The sequence below is a fragment of the Hetaerina americana genome, unplaced genomic scaffold (assembly GCF_022747635.1).
Source record: "Hetaerina americana unplaced genomic scaffold, ioHetAmer1.1.p SCAF_7, whole genome shotgun sequence".
NCBI classification, from domain to species: Eukaryota; Metazoa; Arthropoda; class Insecta; order Odonata; family Calopterygidae; genus Hetaerina; species Hetaerina americana.
The window spans coordinates 60,126,759-60,144,199 of record NW_027287316.1 but is presented as its reverse complement, the minus strand read 5'-3'; the positions used below and the strand labels follow the sequence as shown (position 1 = coordinate 60,144,199).

Genomic DNA, 17,441 nt, shown 5'->3' with positions numbered 1-17,441 from the left:
TTGGAAGGGAAAGGGATATTTCGAAGAAATACAACTACATAATGATGATGGTAACAAAATCAAAAATGAGAGGCTTCACTTAAGCATTTAAATTGGAAATAAATAATTATTTCAACAATTCAACTTCAAAGTTCAACTTGCCTTTATTATCAAGTGTGAAGATAGTTAAAGTATTTTCAAAGGTGTACCAGTCAAGGGAATCATATTACTTTCTTAGAGTCGGTAGGCCATTTTTTCCACAGTAAACTTCCTCATGATTCATTTTTTTGCAGCCTTCACCTAATACTAGTAGGTGAAGAATAGTTCTGAGAAGTAGAAGAAATAATCTTCTGATTACGTTGCTTAGAGTGCGTAAAGCTTTGCCTGATATGAGTAATAGTCCAATTTTCACTCGCTGTAAATCTGACATACATGGTCAAAAACGACAAAACCAACGTTTAAAAATTGAACAGAATGTAGAAATGATTCTGGTAGATAATTGTTTAAAAGTGTACCTCAACTATGAAATTAGTTGATAAAATGAAAATCACTTAGTTTTTGTTAACTTATTCAAACAATTCTTATTGCTTAAAAACCCGCGATAGCATTATTTCTTAGCCTCTTAGTCACTTCTTCTGAGTTGAAAAATCGCTACAAGTCTTGCTGCGTTTGACCTTCTGAGTGGTTCATTTTACTTTTTCAATGGATATTTGACGCACGAATAAGTGTCGTTAGTGCCGAAGCAAATGTTTAATTATTCAGAGTAAGCGTATTTTATTTTTTCGTTGGGTAGTTTTTATTCCCGGATCGAGCTATTGTCCTGCTGCCACCTGTTTTTGCGCTATACGAGTATTTTTTTAAATATTTACTTTTTTTAATTGTATTCATTGAACCTTGTTAGTCATTGGTATGCATGACGCTGTAGCACAATTGATTATACCGGCCATTAATTTCCTCTCGGAAATACATATGGGTTGCCTTTCATTGTGGTTTTGGAACTTCATTTACGGTGGTGGGCTTTTATCAGTTTTGAAATTTAATCGCAGTCACATTTTATTGGTATGCCCTTAAAATTAAATATTTGCGGAGGGGAATGTTTGGAATAATTGAAACGCCCGTTATGAAAAAAATCGCAGAAAGTATCCCGCATTGTTGGTTTTGTTCTCTTAAATTTCAGCAGGGGGGTCTTTCACGCATTTCCATGTTCTGTGCTGAAGTTTAGAAAGTTTATTTCACTTTCGTTATTCCACTTCAGTTATAGTAGCAAGCAATATCAGAAATACATTTCTTTTCCGTAGATAGTCCGACGTGGCGAGATAAAATTGTCATTTTCCGAAAGAAAGGAGATTAGAAACTTTCTCATTAAAGTCCCAACAGTTTTTCGGAAGCATTTTGTTTTTTTTACGCAGTATGTCACACTAATTTATATTTCTCTACGTACTCACTTTGCATATCTATTCCTCTCTTCTCGCCTGCGTTTTGTATTTTCACAAGAAACGTTTACCCTATTTGCGCTCATCCAACGCAAGTACCTCCATGAGACCACACCCTCCCGTCTCCTCCCACCATCTCATATTCTACTTTCCACCCCGTGGGCAAATTCCTTTCAACCTTATATCTCTCCCACAGCCAACCTAGTTGTACATCTCTCGAAGTCATTGGCTCACCCTCACTCATTTAAAAACCCGAAAACTTTCTTTTTCCCTCGCCTCGGCTTCTCATTCAATTTGGAAAATTCCATTTAATATGCCATCAACTTCTCGTTCCTCCCTCCTACTACTTGTCACCCCCCTCCCCATCCGTTTCCTCACCCTCTAGCCTACCAGTAATTTTTTCCTCACTCATTCGCTCGCTCCACGACCCATCCCCCCATTTCCTCAACCCATATCCCTCACTCTCCTAAGATATTTTCCCCCTGTCTGCTGCTTCCAATTCGGGGAGGAAGGGGGGAAAGGGGTCGTTTATATATACATGTATATAATGCTCAGTAAACATGTCCCATTCGCCGAGCCAATATATAAATACCACCCGGTTGCCGCAGACAGAGCGTAGCTCTCCATTTGAATGAGTTCTTGATACTCCATTCGTCTCTGGCGCGCCATCTCATTCGATGAGTTCTTCGAGTGAGAAACATTTCGAAATCTCTTTCGGGGTGCCCGCGCGCGTTATCGAAGCGATATTCATTTTTATGTGTTAACCCGCGTCAGAAACGTTCTCATAACATGACGTTGACCGATGAAATGTTTGTCACGGGTTGATTTCATATTTCATTTTAATTTCACTTTCTTGCGTCGAGAGACATCGTTTTCGGCGAGTTAGACGTACCGGCATTTCGGTTGCCACAGTCCAATTCTTTATCTCAAAACAAAATTCCAATGATATGAATGACTGCCGAGTTAATTAATAAATGAGTTAACTAAAGCTTATGCATTGAAAAGAAATGGGAAACTGATTTAACTGGTAATCCGAGGCCGTGCCTTTCACCGCAAATTGAAATAATTTACCACAGTCAAAACATGCCATGTGTGATTGAAAATGGCAAAGTGTACTTTAAAAAAATGAAATTGAAACCCTCAGATTTTCATTTATTTTTTCCGAGTACTCTAATCATCCATGAATTGGTAAAATACAATTAATTTTTTAAAATGCTCTTTTACTAGATTATGTATAATAATTCGAAGTTCTCGATTGGAATTTTTAAATTCAAACACGATCACCCGAATATTTACTCAGAAACAAAGATGTAATTATTTATTGAATTACGTATGCATGCAAGCATGTACGTTTGTCTCATTCTGTGTGATCTTAAATACTCATTCAACTTTATGCATAGTTGTGCTTGAATGTCTGGTGCCTTTCCATTCCCAACCACACACCTTTGCGCAGGTTTGCGGAGTATAGTGTACATTTAGAATTCCACTCTGTAACGATAAATCCCCAGTTATCTCTTCGATTATTTCGATTTCGATTTCGACACTTCGATTTTTAGATGTGATTCGGCAAAATTGCTGATATTCGTACTGCTTAAATTCAAAGTTAAAAACTTTGGCGTGATTTAATTCTTTTGTCATATTCACAAAGCGCATTTATTTCTCGTATCTGATTAAATTAATACGTTAATTATAGCTGAGTTAATTGCACTCATGAAAAGGATCAATTATCGTTTGATAAAGTTAATTTGAGTAGAACAAATTATACCTAATTATTACTTGATTTTAGAATTAAAATTAACATGCTATTGCTTCAATCGTTTATGATGACATTGAAATGATCAAAACATTTTAACGGATTAAGTTTATCATACCGTGAACTAATTTACAATTAAGAATTTTGCACAACGCTGAAATATTTAAAAAATAGCATTTTTATTACATTAACTGTACATGTGGTGTTATTATGAAATATTACCCCATACTGTAAAGCCTTGTCCGGAATTCTCAGAGGTAATCTGAGATCCCAACGGTTATTACTGTAAATTTTAAATCCAGAGGCAGAACCGTCAATACAATGCTCCATTAATGTATCTTTTAAAATTTTGAATCAGCGAATGCATACAGAAATTTTACAACAATTAATTAAACTTCTATTATTTGAGGAAATAATGTTTCATATCCCTGTTTCCGTGTTTCATTAGTGTCGTCCGTAATCATGAGAAAAATAATACTTTTTCCACCTATGTGATACGGTCACTGACATTTTCGTTGGATTTAGAGTATCCCTCAACTCTACCACAGGAATCTACCCAGCGGCAAAGGTTTATTTCAAATTAACAAATCCAAAATTTATAACAAATATTGATAATGTTCTCAGGGCATGAGCTTTCATTTTTAGAAGCTAAAATACTAATTGTGTCTATTGAAATGTACTGCAAACCCAGCACAGAAGCTTCTAATATTTCCTGTGTCAACTCTCAGGATACAGATACGTCCAAGGTCCCATGACAATTCAGTTTTGTAAATTGAATTATCATGGGAATATTTTCAAGATAGCATTTGTGCCTTTACGTAATGATCTAGGCTCAGAAAATTGTAACAGATTCCCAGTTTTAAGCTTAATGATTGACGCTTGCATTTTCATTTACCAGCCTTAAAAGGTACTACTTTGACTTCCTGTAATTCATTCTGCGTATATAAATTTTACTACTACTTTTACTATTTTTTAAGTCTCAAGTATCTTTTTAACTTGATATATCAGCTCAAATATTTAGCTTAAATAAAAATGTGAGTGAGATATGTGATTTGGATTATTCGAACCTTTTTAAAGAGTTCAGAATGCAAGTTGGCAATGGCAGCGATCACAAAGAATATTCTAAAACTTGTTGAGGTAATATATAGTGCAATAAATTAAATGTTATCATAAATTAAAAATATAATTAAATGTGATGAATAAAATGTTTAGTAAAAAATAAAATGATAGACAAAAATAGTTATCTGGAAATATTCTAGTTAATTAATCATAAGGTCAATGTGTTCTTAGTTGCCGGAGAACGATGCGAATGGTCGCTGTTATTTAAATTCCGTCAAAGATATTGACGCTCTGTTTTCACATGATGTATTATTATTATTATTAGGTAATCTACCGGTTATGGTAGGTTTTTGGATGGACGTAATTACTTATAAAAATATTTTGTGGCCCCTAGCAAAACACAGCATCCTACTCTACATCAGGTCCCTCTTCAGCTCTGAGTACCTTCTTCCTCCCTTCATCCCGTCCAGCATCCCTATCCTGTTCCTTCCCTTTCGTCGTTTGCCCAACATTCTCCCCTCTATCACAGTCTTCAACATCCCACTGCTGGTCATATATTATCTCAATAATTTCACAGAAACAATAACCTTATGCCATCAGAGCAGTTTTCCATGAATATTTTTCCAATAGTATTTTCAATGGCTAGTCCACGGGGTATATTTTAATTTGAAAATTTGTCGGCGCTTTTTGAATTGTGATTTAATTCAATTGAATTACATTCCAAAATCCAAACATAAACCAGAAACCGAAGGTCTGACCTAATTTTAAAGCACCCATCGCACTTTTTACCTGCCTAATTTTTAGCCCATTGAAAAAGAATATGAACTGTGACTGTGTCCTCTTTCTTGAAAACATTTAGCTACCATCCGCGTTTCACTTCCAAAATGACTAGAAATCGTTTCCACAATATGGACGGAATGTCCCTACATCAGATATTCTATATGGAAATATTATTAGTCGATGGCACATTAGTGGTAATTGAGTTTCATTGTGGAGATGGTGATATTAAAGGTCGATGTACGAACAGAGTACTAACTATTTGACGTGGGAGTCACGGATTTATACCTAGGCAATGATTATGGACGCACTTACTGATGCATGGGGTTTGTCAGTTTTCTAGTTTCTTTATTTTTGGCTATCTTTTACAATATTTTTTACGGAAAAACAATGTTATGAGATCGGAAAAGAGGAATACTAAGTTAAATGTTTAAATAGGTTAGATCAAGTGGCACACTTTACCTATCTTGTAGTTTTTTGGACAAATACAATGAAATCAGTTCGGACTAAAGAAAAATAATTGCATCAGGCATAGAAGCTCTCAAAGGAGGGAATTGATGATAGGGAACTTGGGTAAAAAGGTTAAGAAAAGATTCGTAAAAGGTTTTACATAATATGTGGTTTTTTACAGTGGGGAAACATTATCTTTGAATCATAGTAGATGATAGGTGTAGATTAAAGGCTTTTGAAATGTGAGAATGGGGAAGGATGGAAAAGGTGGAGAGAACAGAAAGGGAAAAAAACGCAGTACCATTCGTGGTAGAGGAGCAGAGAGGGCTGTTGGGATAAATCCAAACGAGGCAGGAAATGTGTAAACATATCATTTAAATTAGGTTGTAACGTTGAAGAGTATGATAGAGGGGAGAACCTTAGGTAGGTAAGGAAGGGGAGTAAAAGTATAGGCATGTTGGAGGGGATGAAGAGAGGTAGAAAGTGCGAGAAATCGAAGAAGGGTCTATTATAGTGTGGTGGGTGGCAGGTTGCGTTTTGTCAGTAAAGACAAAGAAATATTATATGTGTCCACCCAAAACCTACCTTGAACGATAGTCTACCATAGTATTACCTTTGCTTAGTACATGAAAATTAAATGTATTATCTGACTTGAATACAAGTTTTCCTCACTTTCTATCAAGTATTCCGATTGTTTAATATTTGAATACGAAGTCATTTATCTTGAGTAAAAACAATATGGTTATACAATGATATTTGTATTTCAGATATATGGGTGTTCGAATAATATAGATAAGTATCGTACACATAAATTTACTTGAATTGGAATTCACCATGTCAAATGCATCTCTTTAGTCAAGTAGTCAATTATGACTTGTAATTCGTTGCGTGTTCAGTGTTTCTCTGAGACATAGATGCATGTGAAATTGCATAGAGAGGGTTGTAAATCAATGAAAAAATACGAAAAATTACTAATTAGTTGAGGAATTTTTCTACAGTGCGGAACGATTCCACGAAATGAAACCTGATTTCAATTGCTCTAACTAGATGAATTTCGCAACGCTCACTTTTTGACGCACCTGAGGAAAAGACGGAAAATTTTTACAAGGAGGATATTTAAAATATGATGAGCAATAAAATATTTCATTATCTTCGGCAGTATGAAAAAAGATCGGTCGTCAACGGAGTCGGTTTCCGGATTGATCTGTCGCCAAGGGGCGGACGAATTTCCTCTCCGATCCCCCTCGGAAGAGGATTCAAGGGCGATGCCGCCGTGCACCTGGAGTAGAGGCAACGAAGTACGCCGCCCGAACCTTTTGACCTTCTCCTCGTAAAGGGCGGAGGTTGTGCCCTGGGTTTTCGGTCCTTCCCACGTCGAGGCTCGCGGCCCCGAGTTCCAACAGGAGGCGGGCGAGAAATCCGCTTCCCACTCGATCCGATTCTGAACAGTGGCCGTTCGCATAGCGGGGGGCGGGTGGGAGGGGAATGGACGACCACGCAGGTGGGAAGGCGAGGGAAAACGATGGTGTTGGTGGCCGAGCGGAAGTCTGATAATCCACTGCGCCGTCATGCTGATACGTGGATTTCGGCGAACAAATCTTCTGTGGATGAGCTTCCGCGTGCCATCCAATCACACTATCTACCGAGATCCTATAATTATTATTTCATCATCAATTCTCCCCGTGGAGTTATCCAGGAGAGGATATCCCCGAGGGTGCAAGAATGATACTAATCAACACACTATTAGGCCAGGAAGAGTATTGGCGGAGGGATTCGTAGCCGGACAGAGAGGGAAGGTATACTGAAGAGATCGAGAGGATATGAGAGCAAATATAGAGAAGGTATATCATCCGAGAATTTCGAAATACAGGTATGTGTATGCATAGTGAACGATAGTAATAATACCTGTATGATAAACGAGATTGAATACTCTGAGCTGAAGAATTTAGGAACTAATTGTAAGGAATTGCAAAATACTCGTCATGTGCAAAAGGTTTTTAGTACGTAGTGCTTTTGGGAAATACTTCGATTCTTGAAGAATGTGCATTATTTTTTCGAATTACTTCCAAAATCTTTATCCATAATGGAACTCTCCATGTGAAAATAACAAGGCCCACTTGTGTTGTTCAATCACTTTTAGAAGGATCAAAACGCACCAGTGGGTTGAATAGGAAGGGATACAATCTAATGCTGAAATAAGGACAATTTGCACTTTTCCACAGTTTATTTAACGTACGACGCGTTTCAACTCACAGTCATCATCAGGTACAAGACTGATGACTCTGAGTTGACTGTGAGTTGAAACGCGTCGTACGTTAAATAAACTGTGGAAAAGTGCAAATTGTCCTTATTTCATTATGATGAACTTCCACGACCTCAAGCCTGAATCTGTTGAACACAATCTAATGCCACGGGACGTGTTCGAAATTTCACCGTGAATACTCATAGCTTCACCAAAAACATTTTGCAAGTCTGCTTTCATTCACAACGTCGGTCGTCGGAAATAGTCGTCATGCTAGCCAAATGATCATGGTTTTCATTTCTGGATAAAGCCTTGATATCGCGCTTGTCTAAGGTTAAGTTACCTTAATTAGATGTCCCTAAATGCGGTTAAGATATACCAAAGAAAAAGGAGAATATAAAACCTCAGTATCCGGAAATGTATCTTCTCATGCCTGCTGTACATAGAAAAAAATATTTGTTTGTTTTTTGTGCGTAACGTGTTCTTGTTCCTTTCAGAAATATAAAGCTAAAAACAACAAATGCTTATTTAGCAAATTCCCTTGGTGATGGGCCTTTATGGGAAAGGAACCGTATAAAATCTCAAATTTAAGTTTTTGGCTTAGAAATTTACTCTTAAGGCGTTCTTCGTTCTTTCCCTATCTATGCATATTATCAGAGTCTTGGATCGCTTAATACATGTTATCCTATTTCTGAAACGAAATAACCTTTTTGGTGAGAAATTGTCTGCATTCACCCCGGTCTTACACTTCTCTCAAACTTTGGTTGATTTGGTGCTTCGGCTCCCATCTTAGTACGACCAGACAAATGAAGGTGCTTCTTTCATACTGGTCTATCATCGGAGAATACGATACGCCTTATTTTACGATTTAATCATCCCTTAACTTCCTATATCTGTTGCTGCTCCACAAGCGATTTTCTACGACCCCGTTTACACAGCATTTGTTCAATATTTGTGCTTACATTGTCAAACCAAAAATTTATTTCCATTCATTGAAGTGATGAGGTAAACATATATAAACTACCTTTTTCCTGCTGTCTTAGACTGTGACTCATATTTTCCATAAAATATAATTTCGTTATTAATCGTGCACCCAATCTTTTACCACTTCCTAACTTTTTATGAAATAATGTCGTGTAAACGGTCACTGAATTACCCAAATTTTACTGTCTACGTTATTGTCATGGGGTTTTCCACCACCGTCTTGATGTATTCACAAAAATTTGCATCTTCCAAATGATTATCACTCGGTATTACTTATCAAATTCCTTTGAATACCATTCCAAAGTGATTCTATACTAACTACAAATTTCGTAAGAAAAACAATTGCAGTGTACCTACTGTTGTAGAGTTTCCAACGAGGCCACTTTATTACGCGACAACCCTCGGTCATCGGTTGCCGACCAAAGATTGGCAAGTTAAGTGATGGTCAAAATGATCTCCTTGGCAACTGTTTGACTTGACTTGTAATAGCAGCTGTGTGTCAGGGTTGGTGTTGAGTGATCTGCTCTTTGTACTCCCAAATGCCTTCTTCGCCCTAACCTTGGGAGCAAAGGGCACACCAAGCATCCGTCAAGTTCTTTTGTACACCTTCAACCGACGTCATACTTATGAGTTTTTTCCTCTCTCGCCGCTTTTTTCCCGTTTCGCAATTCCCACCCCATCCTCTCGCACTCCCTTCCCTTACGACACACTCCTGTGCTCACCCTTGTGTTACGGGGCACAGGGAATTCTATCAATCCGCAGCCTCGCTCCGTGAAAAGAGGAGATGTTTATCCAACAACCCACGTGAACTTATTTCCGTGCGCGTTGAACTACGGCAGAAAGGCGGAACACCGTCTCCGACGGTTGGTTGGCCCGTGAGCATTCCTTTCCCGTGGAAATTAACTGTGTTGGAATTTTGTACGGGAGATAAATGTGTCGTGGTGATCCTAACCGTGTGGGGAGGAAAACCAGCCCAATTCCAACCCACGCCTTACGCTTCTCGGCTGGAGTCCGGGTATGTATGCGCGTATGAGGTCGTCCCCTGCGCTGGGGAGGGACAAATGTGCCTCGAGGTTTGGATTTATGGAGTTTTCGGGTGATGAGAGATAGAGAGGAGAATATAGTGTGGGCGTTGCGTGGGATTGTGAGAGGGGAAGGGTGGGTGGGCGTGGGATGGCGGGGCGGGGCTGGGAGTGGGGTCGTTCGGAGGAGAGGGGAGCGACTCTGTTATCAATGGCCTCTTCCACTACCTCAAACTGTTGAACTCGACTTCCTCCCACTAACCCTCCTATCCACTCCACGCTTCTTGGGATCGTCCGCGACCCCTCGTCGAAGGTCAGGGGTCACACCTGCGCTGCCGCGGACGCGTTCAAGGCCAAATCCTGACCCCCAAAAGCGTCCCGGAAAAGGGCCAAATGCCCTTCTCCCCGTATCTCCAAGCACTTGTGACGGTCACATTTTGCTTCGGGACCTCGGTGGAATGTAGGAAATTCGGAACCCTCGTATTTTTTCTCTCTCTCTCTCTCTCTACGTTTTTTCTCCCACTGTTAGATTTGATCTGACCGCTCTTTGAGGAACCCTTTCGTAGATTCCTCCGTGAATGATAGCGATTAGCACTATCAGGGGATTGATGTCAATTAGATTACTGATTGCTATCAAAGGGGAACGTTAATCAAGGGATATGATGGGTTTGGGTGAAACCAGTTGAATGCAAGTAAATTAAGGAATATGCCCACGCAGGCTTGATTTTACCTGAATACAGAGCATATCAACCCAAGTGTTAATTTCGCGATGTTGAAGTTTGGAACTCATTATTAGGCTCTGTGCTGGAGTTAAGAAACCCTGCGATAGTCGCCGGCCACATATGAACTTTCAGTGAAATGATCAACGGTATTCCATCACTAACGCTACTAAAACTAGGAAAGTAAGGATTGTTTTATATATCTTCTTCAGTTTGAAATAATAATGAGAACAAAAATTGCCTAAAAACTTATTACTTTGAAGTTGAAGAATAAAGTGATAAAAATTTTCAATAATACATTTAAAATAAAATTTTTGACTGATATATTCTATATTTTAAATGTAATTAGTTTTTCACAACCTTTTATTTAAGTTGTGAATACCCTAGACCTAGGTTAAATGATTATTTGTTATAAAACACATAAAAGATATGACTAAAACTGCGATAGACCGTTGGACAATTTTCTAGCCTAAACCTTTACAAACTTTCCTTACAAATATTTTAGTCTAATATATACAGAATGATTTTAAACATTCATGCGTAACTTATTTTTAATGAGATTTTGCTACGAAATTAGGTTGGTTAAACAATAGTTTAAACAAGTTTCGTGTAAAAACAAATTATGTGAAAGGATGCTCAAATATTTTCAAATTCATTCTATAAAAGAGGACGCTGATTTTCTTACAAACGAAAAACGAAAAGTCTCCAATTAGTTTCAAATTCATTGAAAAAATAGCTTTAGCTCATTATTTTGCCCGTTGCGTTATGTCTTGCCTTTTGCTGATCTTAATCCTATTCCAGTAATTGATTGAAAATTCTCAGCTTTTCGAAAAAAATTAATATTTCCTTGCAAATAAATGTGAAAATTTAGTGATCTATTTTATCATTTGAAAATCTAAGGTATACATCTACAATAGCTTTTAATATTAGTGAAATTTTACCTTCGGTTTATGTGTTTAGTATCATTTTGTTTCATTATCACGACGCAAAATGGCAGATGACATTTCTTTGAAGTAAAAGCTTTGGTTTTAACTTCGAAGACTAATTGAAAACTATATAATTCATTGAATGACCTTTGAGTATAAATTAGGAGTTAACTATCATTTCCGAATCAATCAACTAGTTTCTCTTTTTAGAAATATTTAGTGACTTCCAAGGCTATCAAATCTTTCTAACGATCTCGACTCCTCCCATAAAAATCCTAATGGTCTAAAGAATATATTGCTCACATATGTGGACCATGTGTTTTTAAGGCATAGCTATTTTAGTGCATTCTAAGATCTTTGAAGAAGAGAAATTTAGATTGTGGAAGGTTAGTATTATTTTGATTATCTTCCTTTGAATATATCATCCTCATCTGAACTTCAATAAATATTCAAACAAGTGTCCAACCTCTCTTCATGACCAATCAGAGGAATTCCCTCACTGTTATTTTAACGGCCAATGTAATACTACCTTAAAACGTAATCTGTTTCAAGTATAAAGTTCTCAAATAAATATCTTTAAAAGAAATTCGCAGTCTGTTTGCTTTATGGATTCAAAAAACGGCTGCCAAGATTCAAAACAGAACATTTTTTGACAATTCTATGGTTTTCCGTCATGTATCTTCCAAAATTTTCAATTCAGAACACCCTACTGATACTGTTTTAAAGTATTCAGGGACTGCTACAGTCCAGCATAGAGGCTTGGGAAAGTAGTGTTTAACGGCTTTTGAAGGGTTAGTGTATATAGTTAAGGCATAGTCAACATTAGGATCCAATAGAGTGTATCTCATTGTTTTCGTTTTATTTGTGTGCTTTGGAACTTCCCGGACCCGTCATCGAATATGCTTTCCGAACGCTTAAATCTGTGATTATAATTAACAAGCACCTTACTTTCATAATATTTTTAAAATTTACTCACGCGATAGTAAAATATTATGATAGTGAATCTCTCGCCTAAAAAATCCAATCAATTTTCAATTAACTGGAATCAGACAATGATTCTTTATTTAAATGATTTCAACCAAAAGTATAATAGGAATAGTAAAATTATGGAGAAGTGCTATATTCATTTTTTTATCTAACCTGAGTTAAAAAAGGAAGACTTATCTTAATCGTATAATTACAAATAACTACATAGAAGTATGGACATCGGATGAGGAATACATGGTTCTGTGGAGATGTTTAAAGCCAAACTTATAGAATTAAGAAAGAGAAAGCATACACAGTACTGGAAGAATAAAAGGGCGATCCGGTAGATACCCTAATGTAGGAAGAATTAGATTAGGCATACCCTGAGATGCAATAGATGTGCTATACATGCGATGAATAAGCCCCAGGGTACGCGAAGGGGGTAATGGGTATGATAACGAAAGAATTTCAAGACAGAAGGTCTTGGCGTGCGAGAGCCAGCTTCGAATTTAGAATAATGGTGAAGGGTCCAGCCTCTCAGCCTATACGCTGGAAGGCTAATCGAATGGAAATATATTAATATTACCATCAAGCCACTATTCATTTACATCACACACTTCAAGACATCATTTGTGCATTCAGCAAGGGATGCTAAGAAAGTAGAACCTAATTTTTTCCAGCATTGCCTGCCATTAGCTGCATATGCGGGCTTTATATACCCATTCTCCTGAATTCCATTGGTAGTTTACCGTTTGATATGCTAGAGGGGCTTTTGGATGGACAATAACTTATTAAAATTACATTTATAAACTTAGTCTAAAACGGGATGTTGAAAATCTATTATTACCCCCATTGTACTACGGCAAAAGAGATCAGGTCAATGAAATTAGAGATATTAAGTGTAGAACAGATAGATTTAAGATATAATTTTTTCTGCCAATCGTAAAGGATCAGAAAACGTTGTCCGACCGCGGTAAGGGTCATATTCGGGTCATGATTAGTCTGGTGTGTATTTACCCCCTGTCACACACCCTACGGGTGGTTTGCAGGATACTAAAATATCTAAAATTTCCAACGCCCTCCTTTGCGATTATTGGCGATAGTATGTTGAAGATATTCTATCGTCAATCAAATTTCTCTGAATGCACTTTTATTATTCTGTAATGTTTTTCTTTATTTATAAATGGTCTCTAATAATACTATGGATTTCTCAAATTTCGGGAGGGAAAGGGAAACGTTTTTGCAGTTACATTTCAATCGTATGGCTGCCGTAAAATCAAATCTCCTCTGTTGGGCATCGAGGGTGAGCAGCAGGGTAGCGGCAGGGTTGGAGTTGGCGGCTTACATCGGATGGAAAAGGAACCCTTCGCCCGCGTTCCCCCTGACGACCAGCGACACGCGAGGCAGTGCCCCTCCTCTCTCCATTGTATTCGCTCGTCGGAACTCCCTCGTCTCGCCGGCGATGGCGGAACAGATGCACAGTCCACGTGAGTAACCAAGCTTGCACTTTGAAATTTCCCTTGGCGTGTGTGCTCGCTCAACGGCGGACCTCGCGATCGCAGCCGGTGGCGTGCCAGTCAAGGGCGCTGAGGGAAAAAGAGAGAGGGGCCGGTCGCGACTCTTTGAGTGTCGGTCGGCAGTCTTCCCATTCGGCGCTAGGGGATTGTTTAAAACCGGTCGAGTGGTCTGTCGACGGCGTTAAATGCAACACCCTGGAACTTCTCCGGGAGTTTAAATTCCTCCCGCGCGGAGGAAGGAATGGGAAAGGCGATTGGGAGAGAGGGGGGATGTGGAGTGGAGGTGCATTAAGGAGATGGGGGGGGGGGTCAAGGATTGAAGTCAGGCGAGGATGCGGGCAGCCGGTCTTTGTTTAGTAGACTGATAACAGCCAGCAGCAGCGCTGAGGTGAGTACTCGCATAGAATGGTCTCACTCGAGCCACCCTCCTAAACAGTCGTGTGGTATCACGGACACATGTGATGACCACTTTATCGGTGGCGCTTCGCTTCAACGAATACGACTGCCGAACTCGGGTTTAACCATTGTCCACTCATGCCCCCCCTCCTCTAATAGGCGCTTCAAAGGGGCTATTGATCCTGAAAACGCCACTCACGTAATACGTACGTACTCCCATTGCTACATTCGATCTATTATTCTTGCTCATCTTCCATTGTCTTACTTGTTATTACCCTTAATTACTGCACGTTTTTCTACTTAGGAGCTAATATAAGAGAAAAAAATGAATAGATATTTTAAAAATATTTCTTCCTTTGAAATTTGAATGAAAGCTGTCAACAGAAAAAATTAAATAGAGAAAATGCTGTTCACAAAAATACCATAATCGTCTCTTATTCTTTTAATGGAGTACACATTTTTACTTACGCTTCTGAGTTGGCTATAATCTTGAAAAACGAGTGCAATTAGCCTTTTACGGCTGGGGTTGAAGTTTAATTTAGTTAGATTTGTATTTCATAATCGAACCTTTCGCCCTTATTTCACCGTTTTCGCTTCATATGACTTTTCGTCTTCACCTGGTTCTTACTGATGTTAAATATTTATTCATGATTCTCTGTTTTGTCGGTTATCGACTGGTTCTTGTTGTTCCCTCTTTACTCAATGTCCCTACTTTGATTTTTATTGCTATCTTTCGAGTTTAGATGTCATTTATTGCGTTGATATTATTCTTGTTTTCCCAATTTATAATTTTGATACAGTTACATATTTTAGTTTTTTTGCAGTTTCTCGTTATTGATGCATTTTTCACAATCCGTGTTCATTGAAAGTTGAACTCTTGATCGTATGTCAGGTTACACTTTGCCATTGTCATAGAGCAAAATTGTAATGATTACTTTTTATGCACTCAGTGTACTTCAAAAAGGAGATTATGTCTCTCCGATCGTACTGGCTATCCTTGAGAAGAGAGAACTTATATGATCCAGAATAATAAAATATAACTTTTTGCCTAGGTTTCGTCTTGTGTTGTATTCTGACGGCGCTAGCGTAACAACTTTTCCATCGCATCCTTCCTCCCGTCTCTTGCTATCACGAATTAGATGGAAGCATCTGTTCTCCCAGCTGGCCGGAGACGAGATACCGATTCCTGACCAACCGTTTACCCCCTTGACGCCCTCGTCCAATTTTCGGGGAGGAACTAGGGGATTAATTTCATCAGCTTGTTTGTCGGCGTACGAAGCATCTTTTACGATTCACGGTGGCAAACAACTGAGCGTGCGCACATTGCCACCGAGACGTGAGGGATGAAAACGCTAAACCAAGACAGAATATAATCACTATCACATTTTTTTTTCGTTTAAGTTTAAAACAGCGGCATCGAGTGCAACATTAATAGGCATTAAGTGTGTTCTGTTTGAAATACGATGACCCGTATCCTCATTAATTAGATTTATCTATTTCTAAAACCGTTCCCCGAAGTGAAAAGAAACTCTGATCCAGCTGTCTCGTAAACTAACGGATAAAAGTTCATTTTATTTCATTCGAAATAAAACAGTAACTTACGGTGAGGTTTATGTGTTCCTTCTATAAAATATTTTAATTATTTTTTGGATTACGAGTTCTAAGTGGATTGGGTATCCTAAGTTGAGAAAGTTGATTGAAGGAAGCTTTAAAATTTAGGCAAAACTCATTTCTGCCTTTTGGAAATATTGTCGAGTTTCATTTCCTGTTAATTAGTCTTTGAAAGCGATACTTTTGTCAATGAAAAACATATATTTATCATAAAAATTAATCAGAGAAATTAATTAGCAAATTGTCTTTCAAATAATGAAACTCATTAGTAAAATTATCAAGGGAAAATTTCTCAGTCATAATAATCAGATATTATAACAAAATACGGTTTATATATTATAATAAAAACTTGGTTTTAGTTAATTATTTTCACTTCCATAAACTCATATAACTTCCTTAAACTAATATTACTGGCTAGTGCTACGACCTATACTCGCAATATTTTTTTCTAATCTTTACTTTAATGATGTACTTTTATTTTTGTATGCACTGGGTTATTGACAAATTTTCTGATGATTGATTCCGACCACATCTTATGTCATCAGTGGATAAGAACATGTGTTGCTAGATTATAATTATTTGATATTAGATCTGAAATCAAATAAAATATTCATTACATCACTCGAATCATCTATTTTAGTGGAACCCGAAATAATAGAAAAATTGGTACAAGTGCACAAACCTGCACAAACCTGCTCCTGAGTGCACAAACTCAGGAGTATATTTTTTCCGATAGTAAAAGCACCGCAGTATGGCATTGCTCCAATCCTCTTAATTGCAATCCCTCTCCACATACCTGCTGTGAGCTTGCGTCACCCGCCCTACACTTTAGAGAAACAGGATTTAAAGGATAACTAAATATAATGTGTATCTAGACAGCTGGTACGTTGCGTAGGAATGATAGCAGTGAATGTTGCGTAGGAACGCCTGCATGTCTGACGACTAACTAATATTTTTTTTTGGACTGCGATAAACATAAGCTACAACCTTATTTGTTCCTTCAGCCAGCTTTATTGATTATTATTTTGGAAAAGACGATACTGTAAAAAATATGACAAATACTTTAGGGTAAAATATTTGATTTATTCTGTGATTCAAAAATATTTCCGGTACGATGATCCATAAGAAGGTGTTTTACTTACTCTACGACTCATGAATATATACCACATAGGTTAGGTATAATCGAATACGTGTACAAATAATCTATGAATGTACGCTCACTTTAATATCCGTAAAAAGATTTCCCTATATTTTTGCTTCTCGAAAGTGTTATGTGGTAAGCCTTTTCAACTGAAAAATGCTCTTGAGCCGATTGTTGTTTTAATTCGTGCATGAATACAACGAGTACTCGTATTTCTCTGTAAAATATTGTAAAGATTTATTTTGTAGTGAAAATTTATTCTGTATTCAAAAGGTACTCGTTATTATTTTATTGAAATGATCGTTGCCGTTTCAGGGCCAATTTTTATAAATTATCCGCGATTTATGAGGTTTTTCGATATTTTTAGATACTTTCATGTAATATTCGATGAGGTTATATCTCATAAGAATCGGAAAAAAACCCACCTCCGTTGATATTATTGCGTGATAAGCACTCCAAAAGGATT

At 37.7% G+C, this 17,441-nt stretch overlaps 1 protein-coding gene and 1 long non-coding RNA gene across 3 annotated transcripts in view; one reads left to right on the top strand and one right to left on the bottom strand.

The window, feature by feature from the left end:
- Scp1 (Sarcoplasmic calcium-binding protein 1) overlaps positions 1–17,441 on the bottom strand; it is a 258,498-nt gene that overhangs the window by 234,522 nt on the left and 6,535 nt on the right. The gene's annotated exons all lie outside the window — the stretch shown is intronic.
- LOC139696530 (uncharacterized) overlaps positions 14,138–17,441 on the top strand; it is a 91,036-nt gene continuing 87,732 nt past the window's right edge. Inside the window, exon 1 of the long non-coding RNA XR_011702627.1 lies at positions 14,138–14,215. This is a non-coding gene — a long non-coding RNA (uncharacterized lncRNA). The remainder of the gene's footprint in view (positions 14,216–17,441) is intronic.